The following is a 13,468-nucleotide window of genomic DNA, read 5'->3' as shown; positions in this document are numbered from 1 at the left end:
AATTGAGAAATGTCAGTTAATTGAGAAAGACCAGAGAGCTGCTGGAAGGATCGCTAGAAAGGCAAACGTCAAACTCAAAACCTCTGTTTGACTGTAGAAGACCTTCAGGAAGACTCTGGAAGGGGGGTGCACTGTTCAGAGGTTTTTAAAAGAACATCTAAACAAGCCTGATGCAGTTTAGGAACCAGTTCAAAAATAACATTGACTGCAACAAGTGAAGGTACCCCTTGCCAGTGGAAGGAATATGCCTTGGGCTTGTGTTGCAGCCAAAGGCACTGTGAACATTTCACTGGTTGGATTTCATTAAATACCATCAAATTCTGTCAGCATCTGTTAAAAAAAAAAAAAAGTCAAGAGACGCATGCCGAATGATTTACCATGGCCATCACAGTCCCCCCCGCCCCCCCCAACATAAGCATCGTCATAAAGTAATCTTGCTACAAATATTTAAGCACTGTTTCATCTTTAACTTCATACTCACTCGGAGGTGAGATTATCATCTTCTCGCTTAGCTGTTCACAGTAATAGAAATTCTGACCAGGGGAGCCCAAATGTTTGCTTGCCACTGTCTACAATATCTACTTGCTGTTTGATCCGAGTGTTTTGGAAATGACCTGATCTCAACCTGCTGATTAATGCACAGGTGTAACAACTGGGCGATTGGTGTCACATCAGTGTTTGTACACAAATATGTCTCAAAACACACACATATATATATATATATATATATATATACATACATTGTAATACAATATACATGCAACCATGTTATTACTCATGTTATTATATAAGTACATTCAAACAGAATTGCAAACCATCATAATAACTCGACCAAGGTGTATTACTCAGTAACTACAGGGACTTCTCTACAAACTCTTTTGCCCCGTCGGTGGGAAATAGCTTCTGTAAGGGGTTCAACATCAAGCAAGCATCAGCACTGTCATTATCAACACTGAAAACAACATAGTCCCACATTTTATACTCACATTTATAAGTGTAGTTCCTAATCAGCACAACAACCCCAAGTATGAGGATGAAGATCACAATCACAGCCACAGCTACAGCCACAGCCATCACCACAGAAGGTTCACTCATAGCTATGGAACCATGCAAGAATAAAAACACAGAAGATAATCAACAGCCTCAGATTATGTAGAATTTGATATTTATATAAAAAGTGTACCGCAAAACTACATTTTTGACATTCTATTTTTAATGTGTATTCCACATTTACTTATTTATAACTGTACATGTTTATTTTAACTTTTTATATTCACTCCACATTTATTTATGACATTTGTGACATTTATTTATTTTCTTTAAAAATGTACCCTAGATTTATTTAATTTCAATTCAATTTAATTTTAGCACATGTATTAGCAAACGGTCCTCATTCAGTTTTACACGCCCATTTCCCAGGCTGTTTATCCCTTCTGTTTGTCTTACTGTTCCTTTAACACTGATGCAACACTGATTTAACACTGACACTGTAAATGAGCTCATTTACTGCAATCACACAAGAACATTCAGTAAATCACCTTTAGTTGGATCTTTGCTGGTTCCAGCTTCTTTCCCCCCGTTCCTCTCTCTGTCTTGTTCGGAGCCGGGTTTCCCTGTTTAGAGTGTGGAGTAAGTGTTTAACAGTAATTTTTATAGCTAGTCTGACTGTCAAATCTCACACGCCTTATAATGCGATAATAACTGAGGAGTAGAAGAAAATGATCAAACTGTATCCTGTTTAAAGTTGTATTTGACCAATTTAGAAACATGCATTTGTTTATAATTTAGTTTGTTAGTAGCAATTTAGTTTTTATTTAGTGTGACATTCCATGTTAACTTAGTTTAATGTAAATATTGTTCCCCACATTTATGTATTAATAATATGCACCTTAATAATATGCATTTATTAAATAATTGTATCCCACAATTAGGTATTTATAATTTGTAACATTTACAGTCATGCCCGAAAGTATTCATACCCCTGTCAAAGTTTGACTTAAATTTACTTTTATTTAACCAGAAATTATATTTTTGCCTGGAAATGACACAGGCATCTCCCAGGAGATAACACGATGATGTACAAGAGGCATCATTGTGGGAAAAAATATTTCTCAGCTTTTATACACATTTGAACAAAAAGTGGCATGTCCAAAATTATTCATACCCTTCTCAATAATTAATAGAAAAGCCTTTATTGGCTATTACAGCAATCAAACGCTTCCTGTAAATGCTGACCAGCTTTTTGCATGTCTCCACTGGTATTTTTGCCCATTCATCTTTAGTGATGAGCTCCAACTCTTTGAGGTTCGAGGGTGTCCTTGCCATCACCCTGATCTTTAGCTCCCTCCACAGATTCTCAATTGGATTCAAGTCAGGACTCTGGCTGGGCCACTGACAAAACATTAATGTTTTTGTCTGCTAACCATTTCTTCACCACTTTGGCTGTGTGTTTTGGGTCGTTGTCGTGCTGAAATGTCCACCGGTTCCCAAGGCCAAGTTTCTCTGCAGACTGCCTGATGTTGTTGTTGAGAATCTTGATGTATTGCTCTTTTTTCATGGTGCCATTTACTGCGATCAAGTTCCCTGGTCCATTGGCTGAAAAACACCCCCAAAACATTAGGTTCCCACCACCATGTTTGACAGTGGGGATGGTGTTCTTAGGGTTGAAGGCTTCTCCTTTTTCACGCCAAATGGTGCACACATCATTGTGGCCAAACAATTCAATTTTTGTTTCATCTGACCATAAAACAGAACACCAGAAGTCTTCTTCTTTGTCCAGATGAGCATTTGCAAAGGTCAAGCGGGCTTTTGTGTGCCTTTTCTGGAGAAGTGGTGTCCTCCTTGGCCTGCGTCCGTGGAACCCAGCAGTGTGCAGTGTCCGTTGAACTGTCTGCCTTGAGATGTCGCCACCAGCAGAGTCCAGATTCACCAGGATGGCCTTGGTGGTGATCCTTGGATTTTTCTTCACCTCTCTCACTATTCTCCTGGCCAGCACAGGTGTCACTTTTGGCTTCCGACCACATCTTCTGAGATTTTCCACAGTGCGGAACTTCTTGTATTTTTTAATAATACTTTGCACTGTAGCCACTGGAACTTGAAAACATTTTGATATGGCTTTATAGCCCTTTCCTGACTTGTGAGCGGCCACAATGCACAGCCGCAGGTCCTTAGTGAGCTCCTTTGTCTTAGCCATGACTGTCCACAAACCAACTGCAGAGAGCTGCTGTTTTTCTCCTGTTGAGTTGATTAAAACAGCTGTTCCCAATGAATCAGGGTAATTAGGATGCTTTAAAACAGCTTGGACTATTTGGAATGGTATAGAACTTTGGATTTTCCCATATACTGTGACAGTTTTCAAAGGGTATGAATAATTTTGGACATGCCACTTTTTGTTCAAATGTGTATAAAAGCTGAGAAATACTTTTTCCCACAATGATGCCTCTTGTACATCATCGTGTTATCTCCTGGGAGATGCCTGTGTCGTTTCAAGGCAAAAATATAACTTCTGGTTAAATAAAAGTAAATTTAAGTCAAACTTTGCCAGGGGTATGAATACTTTCGGGCATGACTGTATATATTATAGTTTCTCATTTATGTAAACATTGTATACCACACTGATTTATTACCATTTTTGACATTTATTTAAAAAATTCCCTGCATTTATTTATTTATTATTTAGGACATTTATTTATTTAAAAATGGCAACCCACATTTGCTTATTTAGAATTTGTGACATTTATATAAAAAGTGAACCACACAATTACTTATAATTTTAGACATTTATTTTAAAATGATACCCCACATTTACTTATTAAATCATGTGAGATGTTTATTTATTTGAAAACTGTACCTCACATTTACTTAATTATAATATGTTGAATTATTTATGATATTAAATTATGGCATAATTTTTATATTGATCATTTGTGTTAAGGCATGCCCGAGGGTAAGGCATGAAGGCACACTGTAATAAGAATGAATTCTGCCCTGCGGAAGCCCAGGCTCCGGCTTTGGGTACGCTCCGTTCAGTTAGTACACACTGTATCGTATGAGCAACTTACTGTTCGGTTATGGGATGTAACCACTAGGAAGAGGCCTACCCCTTTGGATAGGCTACAAGGATGTTTTGTACTCTGAAAGGCATTATGAAGTAGTGCAGGTGCACTGTGGAACCATGTTAGTTTAGTCTACATATCCGAATATAAGGATATCATGCGTCCATGTTCACCTTATATCAAAGGTATTCTTGGTCATACTGTATTGGTAATATGTTGAAACAGCTATATACAGCTGTTTTAAGTCACAGGTTATGTTATACTGCAAACTCACGTTCATATAATCGATTATATAACTTGTTTTTCTTGAGGGTGCTGTTATCAACCACTGGAATTAAGGGTCAAGGGAAGACTGGTGGGAGCAGTTGGCCCCCGCCCCGTCCACGCACAGTTCCTCGTTGTGTTAAAAGATATAAGGGAGGGGTTTCCCCCTTTAGCATTTCACAAAACACACACTAAGGAGTAAAAACTGATGACTTTACTGACTCCTGCAGAGATTGAACTTATTGCTGGACAAAAATAACATTATGTGCAATTACGGCACAACAGCCTTTGAACTAAGCAAAATCTGCACCTAAGTGACAGAGAGAAACACCTTCCGCACTAAAAGTCAATATGAAGAATTCCATTTAACATTACTTCACATACTTCATATCAACATTACTTCACATACTACAAAAAGTTCACTGTATTCCAGATAATAAATTCCACATTACCTAGTATTATCAGTACACGCACACTTCCTCTACACCACCAGCAGCTGTCCCATGATGCAGACATGTCTCCTAGGGGACAGACTAAGAAGACAAAAGAAAAATTATTATGAGATGAATAACAATTTTCAAATCTATGCCACCGTATGTTCTGACTCCCATGGACGCTCTAGTGTGCTACTGTCCTACTACTGAACAGTATAGGTTTAAAGTGTAGGTACAGGCATTACAGTATAGACCACCAACCTGGAGCATAGAGTATGAACAAGGATTTGAACATTTTATGAGCTTGCCAGATGTGAAGGATTCTAGTGGACCATTTTTAACATTAAAAAGTTAATATAACAATGAATTCTGGGATTTTTTAAAATCACTTAACGACTGGTCCTGAACAGTTTATTGTGCCTAAATGTATTTCTTTATTTATTTGTGTGCATTTTTACTTGTGCATTTTGGTTTCATCTGAGGATCTTTAAAAATTACTATTAATGTCTTGTTGTTAATATTACTTTATTAGTTTATCATTAATAAAGGTATTTGATATAGTGCTTAATTATTATTACTGTATTATAAAATTAACTGTACTTACGTGGCTCACTGGAAACCTCTTCAGCTCGGCCTTCAACTATAAACAAAAACCACAGAGGAATATTAAACAGTGTGAAGCTGCATTTCCCACCATCCTGCTGTTCCTCAACACTGAACTGAGCTTTAAAAAACTGAAAATCTTCAAAGAGACTGAAAGAAGAGTCACTCACTTCTGAAACAGACCTCCTCATCCATCTGAAACAGAGACACACACACACACACACACTAACGTCCATCACTGGTTTAGACTGGAAAACACTTTAGGCCGCTTTCACACTCAGGCTACTGCAGAGCGGACCAATAAACCAATAAACAGTTCAATAACATAGATCAAACATCCAGCACACACACACACACACACACACTTCTTACCGTCTTGTCGTCACAGAGGATCTTCAAGGTAACTTGTCTGGCGTCACTAGGCTGGCATGGGAGCTTCTTCAGTCCTGACTGATCAGCTTCACCCAGAGAATGATCCATCTGCAAATCAAGAGCAGTAGAGAATAAACTCCATCCTGTTTACTGACCAGACAATCCCAATAACCCCCAACACCCCTCATCCTCCACCTTCCTCACTAAACAGGTGTAGTGCAGAGTGGAGCACAGTCGCTCACCTCATTGTACAGCCTGTGCTCAAAGTCCCTGCGCTTCTCCACCATGCTCTCATTCAGCTCCAGGGTGGCGGTACCATTCTGGCAGATGACCGTGGGACAATCTGGAGAAAACACCATATGAATAATTATGAATTATTTAATTAACTTTAAAAGCTACACCCACACATTTACTCACATTATTTATTTATGATATTGTTACAATGTGACATTTATTGGTTTATTTAGAATTTGTGTCTTTAAACCTGTACCCCACATTTACTTACATCACTGTTAATATTCAACTGATTCATTATAAAATCTGTCCTCACATTTATTTACACTATTTAATCATTTTGAAAATATTTATTTATTTATTTATTTTAGAATTGTTACCCTACATTTGTTTATTTACAATTCTGTACACACATATTTACATTTATAGCATTTAGCAGACGCTCTTATCCAGAGCGACTTACAAGGTTCTTGTATTACAGAGGAGGGTCAGTGTAGTGTTAGGAGTCTTGCCCAAGGACGCTATTGGTGTAGCACAGCAGAGTCACCCAGACTGGGAATCGAACCCCAGTCTCCCACGTGGTGTGATAGCTCACTGGCAGGTAGTGGTGTTATCTGTTGCGCCACACCAACCACATATTACTTCCTTTATTACTACATTTTATTATTTCAAAGTTTTTAATTAATTTATTTTTTTTATTTGCCATGTTTTCATTCGATCTTCCATTCCACCTGAAACTACGGTACTTTATTATTATTAATTGTAATATTAAATGAACTATACTTACGCGGTTTACAGGAAACCCCTTTAGAACGTCCTTTAACTACAAACCAACCCACAACTGTATTATTGTAATGTTCTTTATTATTATTATTAATGAACTCTACTTACTCGGCTCACTGGAAACCTCTTCAGCTCGGCCTTCAACTATAATCAAAAACCACAGAGGAATATTAAACAGTGTGAAGCTGCATTTCCCACCATCCTGCTGTTCCTCAACACTGAACTGATCTTTAAAAAAACTGAAAATCTTCAAAGAGACTGAAAGAAGAGTCACTCACTTCTGAAACAGACCTCCTCATCCATCTGAAACAGAGAGAGACACACACACTAACGTCCATCACTGGTTTAGACTGGAAAACACTTTAGGCCACTTTCACACTCAGGCTACTGCAGAGCGGACCAGACCAGAACCAGCACTGACTGTAATCAGAAACAGTCCAGTAATAGACACCATACACCCACCACACTCACACACACACACACACACACACACACACACACACACACACACACACACACACACACACACACACTTCTTACCGTCTTGTCGTCACACCTGATCTTCCAGGTAACTTGTCTGGTGTAATTGTGAGGCTGGCATGAGAGCTTCTTCAGTCCTGACTGATCAGCTTCACCCAGAAAATGCCCCGTCTGCAAATCAAGAGCAGTAGAGAATAAACTCCATCCTGTTTACTGACCAGATAATCCCAATAACCCCCAACACCCCTCATCCTCCACCTTCCTCACTAAACAGGTGTAGTGCAGAGTGGAGCACAGGTGCTCACCTCATTGTACAGCCCGTGCTCACAGCCCCTGCGCTCCTCCCCCATGCTCTCATTCAGCTCCAGGGTGGCGGTGCCATTCTTGCAGATGACCGTGGGACAATCTGGAGAAAATGCATAACACCATATGAATAATTAGGAATTCATTCATTAATTTATTGATTTTCTTTAAAAGCTACACCCACACATTTACTCACATTATTTATTCATGATATTGTTACAATGTGACATTTATTGGTTTATTTAGAATTTGTGTCTTTAAACCTGTACCCCACATTTACTTACATCACTTTTAATATTTTATTGATTCATTAAAAAATCTGTCCTCACATTTATTTACACTATTTAATCATTTGGCCATTATTTATTTATTTATTTTAGAATTGTTTCCCTATATTTGTTTATTTACAATTCTGTAAACCCATAATAATTCCTTTATTAATTAATTTGATTATTTCCATTTTTATTATTATTTGTTTTACTGTTAATTTTTTTTTATTTGCCATGTTTTGATTCTATCTTCCATTCCACCTGAAACTACGGTACGTTATTATTATTAATGGTTTTATTAAATTAACTCTACTTACGCGGCTCACCGAAAACCCCTTTAGGACGTCCTTTAACTACAAACCAAGCCACAACTGTATTATTGTAATGTTCTTTATTAATATTATTATTATTATTATTATTAATAAAAATAACAACAATAATGATAATAAATTAACTGTACTTACGCGGCTCACTGGAAACCTCTTCAGCTCGGCCTTCAACTATAATCAAAAACCACAGAGGAATATTAAACAGTGTGAAGCTGCATTTCCCACCATCCTGCTGTTCCTCAACACTGAACTGATCTTTAAAAAACTGAAAATCTTCAAAGAGACTGAAAGAAGAGTCACTCACTTCTGAAACAGACCTCCTCATCCATCTGAAACAGAGAGAGACACACACACTAACGTCCATCACTGGTTTAGACTGGAAAACACTTTAGGCCGCTTTCACACTCAGGCTACTGCAGAGCGGACCAGACCAGAACCAGCACTGACTGTAATCAGCTTCTACAGACCAGTGAACAGACCACACACCCAGACACACACCCAGACATACACCCAGACATACACCCAGACACACACCCAGACACACACCCAGACACACACCCAGACACACACCCAGACACACGCTCCCAAATTTCTTACCGTCTTGTCGTCACACCTGATCTTCCAGGTAACTTGTCTGGTGTAATTGTGAGATTGGCATGAGAGCTTCATCAGTCCTGACTGATCAGCTTCACCCAGAAAATGCCCCGTCTGCAAATCAAGAGCAGTAGAGAATAAACTCCATCCTGTTTACTGACCAGATAATCCCAATAACCCCCAACACCCCTCATCCTCCACCTTCCTCACTAAACAGGTGTAGTGCAGAGTGGAGCACAGGTGCTCACCTCATTGTACAGCCCGTGCTCACAGCCCCTGCGCTCCTCCACCATGCTCTCATTCAGCTCCATGGTGGCGATGCCGTTCTTGCAGATGACCGTGGGACAATCTGGAGAAAATGCATAACACCATATGAATAATTAGGAATTAATTAATTAACTTTAAAAGCTACACCCACACATTTACTCACATTATTTATTCATGATATTGTTACAATGTGACATTTGTTGGTTTATTTAGAATTTGTGTCTTTAAACCTGTACCCCACATTTACTTACATCACTTAATATTTTGTTGATTCATTTCAGAATCTATCCTCATATTTATTTACACTATTTAATCATTTGGCTATTATTTATTTATTTAATTATTTCTTTATTTTTAAATTATCCTACATTTGTTTATTTACAATTCTGTACACCCATATTAATTCCTTTATTAATTCATTTCATTAATCCAAGGTTTTTTTTTTATGTTTATTTATTTTTTTTTTTTTTATTTGCCATGTTTTGGTTTTATCTTCCATTCCACCTGAAACTACGGTACGTTATTATTATTAATGGTTTTATTAAATTAACTCTACTTACGCGGCTCACTGGAAACCCCTTTAGGACGTCCTTTAACTACAAACCAAACCACAACTGTATTATTGTAATGTTCTTTATTAATATTATTATTATTAATAATAATAAAAATAAAAACAATAATGATAATAAATGAACTGTACTTACGCGGCTCACTGGAAACCTCTTCAGCTCGGCCTTCAACTATAATCCAAAAACCACAGAGGAATATTAAACAGTGTGAAGCTGCATTTCCCACCATCCTGCTGTTCCTCAACACTGAACTGATCTTTAAAAAACTGAAAATCTTCAAAGAGACTGAAAGAAGAGTCACTCACTTCTGAAACAGACCTCCTCATCCATCTGAAACAGAGACACACACACACACACACTAACGTCCATCACTGGTTTAGACTGGAAAACACTTTAGGCCGCTTTCACACTCAGGCTACTGCAGAGCGGACCAGACCAGAACCAGCACTGACTGTAATCAGCTTCTACAGACCAGTGAACAGTCCAATAACAGAGACCAAACACCCAGCACACACCCACACACACACCCAGAAACACACCCAGACACACACCCAGACACACACCCACCCAGACACACCCAGACACACCCAGACACACCCAGACACACACACCCACACACCCACACACACACACACACACACACACACACACACACACACACACACACACACACTTCTTACCGTCTTGTCGTCACACCTGATCTTCCAGGTAACTTGTCTGGTGTAATTGTGAGACTGGCATGAGAGCTTCTTCAGTCCTGACTGATCAGCTTCACCCAGAAAATGCCCCGTCTGCAAATCAAGAGCAGTAGAGAATAAACTCCATCCTGTTTACTGACCAGATAATCCCAATAACCCCCAACACCCCTCATCCTCCACCTTCCTCACTAAACAGGTGTAGTGCAGAGTGAAGCACAGGTGCTCACCTCATTGTACAGCCCGTGCTCACAGCCCCTGCGCTCCTCCACCATGCTCTCATTCAGCTCCAGGGTGGCGGTGCCATTCTTGCAGATGATCGTGGGACAATCTGGAGAAAATGCATAACACCTTATGAATAATTATTAATAAATTAATTCATTAATTAATTAATCAATTAACTAACTTTAAAAGCTACACCCACACATTTACTCACATTATTTATTCATGATATTGTTACAATGTGACATTTATTGGTTTATTTAGAATTTGTGTCGTTAAACCTGTACCCCACATTTACTTACATCACTTTTAATATTTTATTGATTCATTAAAAAATCTATCCTCACATTTATTTACACTATTTAATCATTTGGCTATTATTTATTTATTTATTTATTTATTTTTAAATTGTTATCCTACATTTGTTTATTTACAATTCTGTACACCCATATTAATTCCTTTATTAATTCATTTCATTATTTCAAGTTTTTTTTATGTTTATTTATTTTTATTTTTTTTATTTGCCATGTTTTGGTTTTATCTTCCATTCCACCTGAAACTACGGTACGTTATTATTATTAATGGTTTTATTAAATTAACTCTACTTACGCGGCTCACCGGAAACCCCTTTAGGACGTCCTTTAACTACAAACCAAACCACAACTGTATTATTGTAATGTTCTTTATTAATATTATTATTATTATTATTATTATTAATAAAAACAACAACAATAATGATAATAAATGAACTGTACTTACTCGGCTCACTGGAAACCTCTTCAGCTCGGCCTTCAACTATAATCAAAAACCACAGAGGAATATTAAACAGTGTGAAGCTGCATTTCCCACCATCCTGCTGTTCCTCAACACTGAACTGATCTTTAAAAAACTGAAAATCTTCAAAGAGACTGAAAGAAGAGTCACTCACTTCTGAAACAGACCTCCTCATCCATCTGAAACAGAGAGAGACACACACACACACACACACTAACGTCCATCACTGGTTTAGACTGGAAAACACTTTAGGCCGCTTTCACACTCAGGCTACTGCAGAGCGGACCAGACCAGAACCAGCACTGACTGTAATCAGCTTCTACAGACCAGTGAACAGTCCAATAACAGAGACCAAACACCCAGCACACACACACACTCACACACCCACACTTCTTACCGTCTTGTCGTCACAGAGGATCTTCAAGGTAACTTGTCTGGCGTCACTAGGCTGGCATGAGGGGTTCATCAGTCCTGACTGATCAGCTTCACACAGAAAATCCCCCGTCTGCAAATCAAGAGCAGTAGAGAATAAACTCCATCCTGTTTACTGACCAGATAATCCCAATAACCCCCAACACCCCTCATCCTCCACCTTCCTCACTAAACAGGTGTAGTGCAGAGTGGAGCTCAGGTGCTCACCTCATCATACAGCCTGTGCTCACAGTCCCTGCGCTCCTCCACCATGCTCTCATTCAGCTCCAGGGGGGCGGTACCGTTCTGGCAGGTGACCGGGATGCAGTCTGAAAATCAAAACATGTCTTACCCAGAAGGAATACTAATAATACACTGTGTACAAATGTGTGTGGACACAGGAGATGAATGGACATTGATACATTGTACTGTGCAGTAGTTTTAGGCACCTCATCACCTCATCACTATAAACCAACTCTCTCAGCAATAAGAGCTTTTACTGTAGAAGCTCCATTAGATCTCATCAGAACAGATGCAGGTGAACATAAATCCAGTAAAAAGGAGAAACAAGAGCTAGTGAGATCTTGTCGGTGAGCTAGTCTGAAGAACAGAGCTCGGGTCCAGCCCACAGCCTAATTTTCACCTTTGCGCAGTTCTACATGAAACAAGTGTCTGTAGTTAGTTAATTACTATAAAAAAGAAAGAAATCTACTTACTCGGTTTATTATCTTGGAGTGAAGCTCCACTGCTGGTGACACAGCCCACTTCTATGACACACAAAAGCCACATTACAAAACACATGGAGCTGCATAATAAGAGGGTCAGGGGTGGTCTACTACTGTGTAACATGACAGTATAGGCAGGAGGAGAGCGGTGGGGCAGTTAAAGAGGACCTGGACTAACTTGGTGCATGATTGCATCATTATCCAGACCCCTGGCTGTTATTGTGACCCCTGGTTCCAAACTATTTTGCACCGAAACACCCTGAAATATCATCAAACACTGAACTGAATGGGGGAAGTCCCTTTAGGACAGTGGCTACATTGACATGTCTGGACATGGATGCCTTTAGACTCACTAAGTACACCTAGACATAAACTTCAGTCTATTCTTCCTCACTGGACTGTCTAACAGGAATACCAATCCACCATAACATTAAGACCAACGAGAGGAAATGAAGTACTTACTTTTTAAACTCCAAGCGAATACCAAGACTACAGCACACGAGAGGAACTTCGCCATCGCTCCTGAGCTTCGCCGTTCCTCAATGAACAAAGAAGAGAGAGAGAGTGAGAGAATAAGAGAGAGTGAGTCTGACACCCTGCACTACACCCTGCCCCTTTATTAACCATTATGCTGGAGTTTGGCAGCCTCTAGTGGATAGATCTGAAAGGTGCCAATGAAGGGTGCAGGGTTCTCGGTTTTCTCTGCATGTGCTCTACAGGATTTAGATTTGGGCTCATCGCTGGCCACTTTAGAGGCCTCCAGTACTTTGTCTTTAACCTTTTCCAGCTGCCTTTTAAAGTATGTCTTGGGTCACTGTCCTGCTGCAAAGCCCACAACCACTGACAGAGACACGGCTTTCTGACACTGAGCCCTACATTGCATGCAAACTACTTCGGTAGTCCTCCGATTTCCAAACGCCATGCAAACAGTCAAGGCGTCCAGTGCCGTCTTTTTTTGAACCTCCACCACTAAGGGTCTGTGTTCTTTCTTTGAAGGCCTCAGTTCATTTTCTGTAAATGGTACAAATCATGTGCTTCACCATAAAGCTGTTTTTTTGTTTGTTTTTTTTTTAGGTCTCCAGGGC

This window comes from Salminus brasiliensis, chromosome 5, assembly GCF_030463535.1.
Source record: "Salminus brasiliensis chromosome 5, fSalBra1.hap2, whole genome shotgun sequence".
Lineage (NCBI taxonomy): Eukaryota > Metazoa > Chordata > Actinopteri > Characiformes > Bryconidae > Salminus > Salminus brasiliensis.
Note: the sequence above shows the minus strand (reverse complement) of the source record.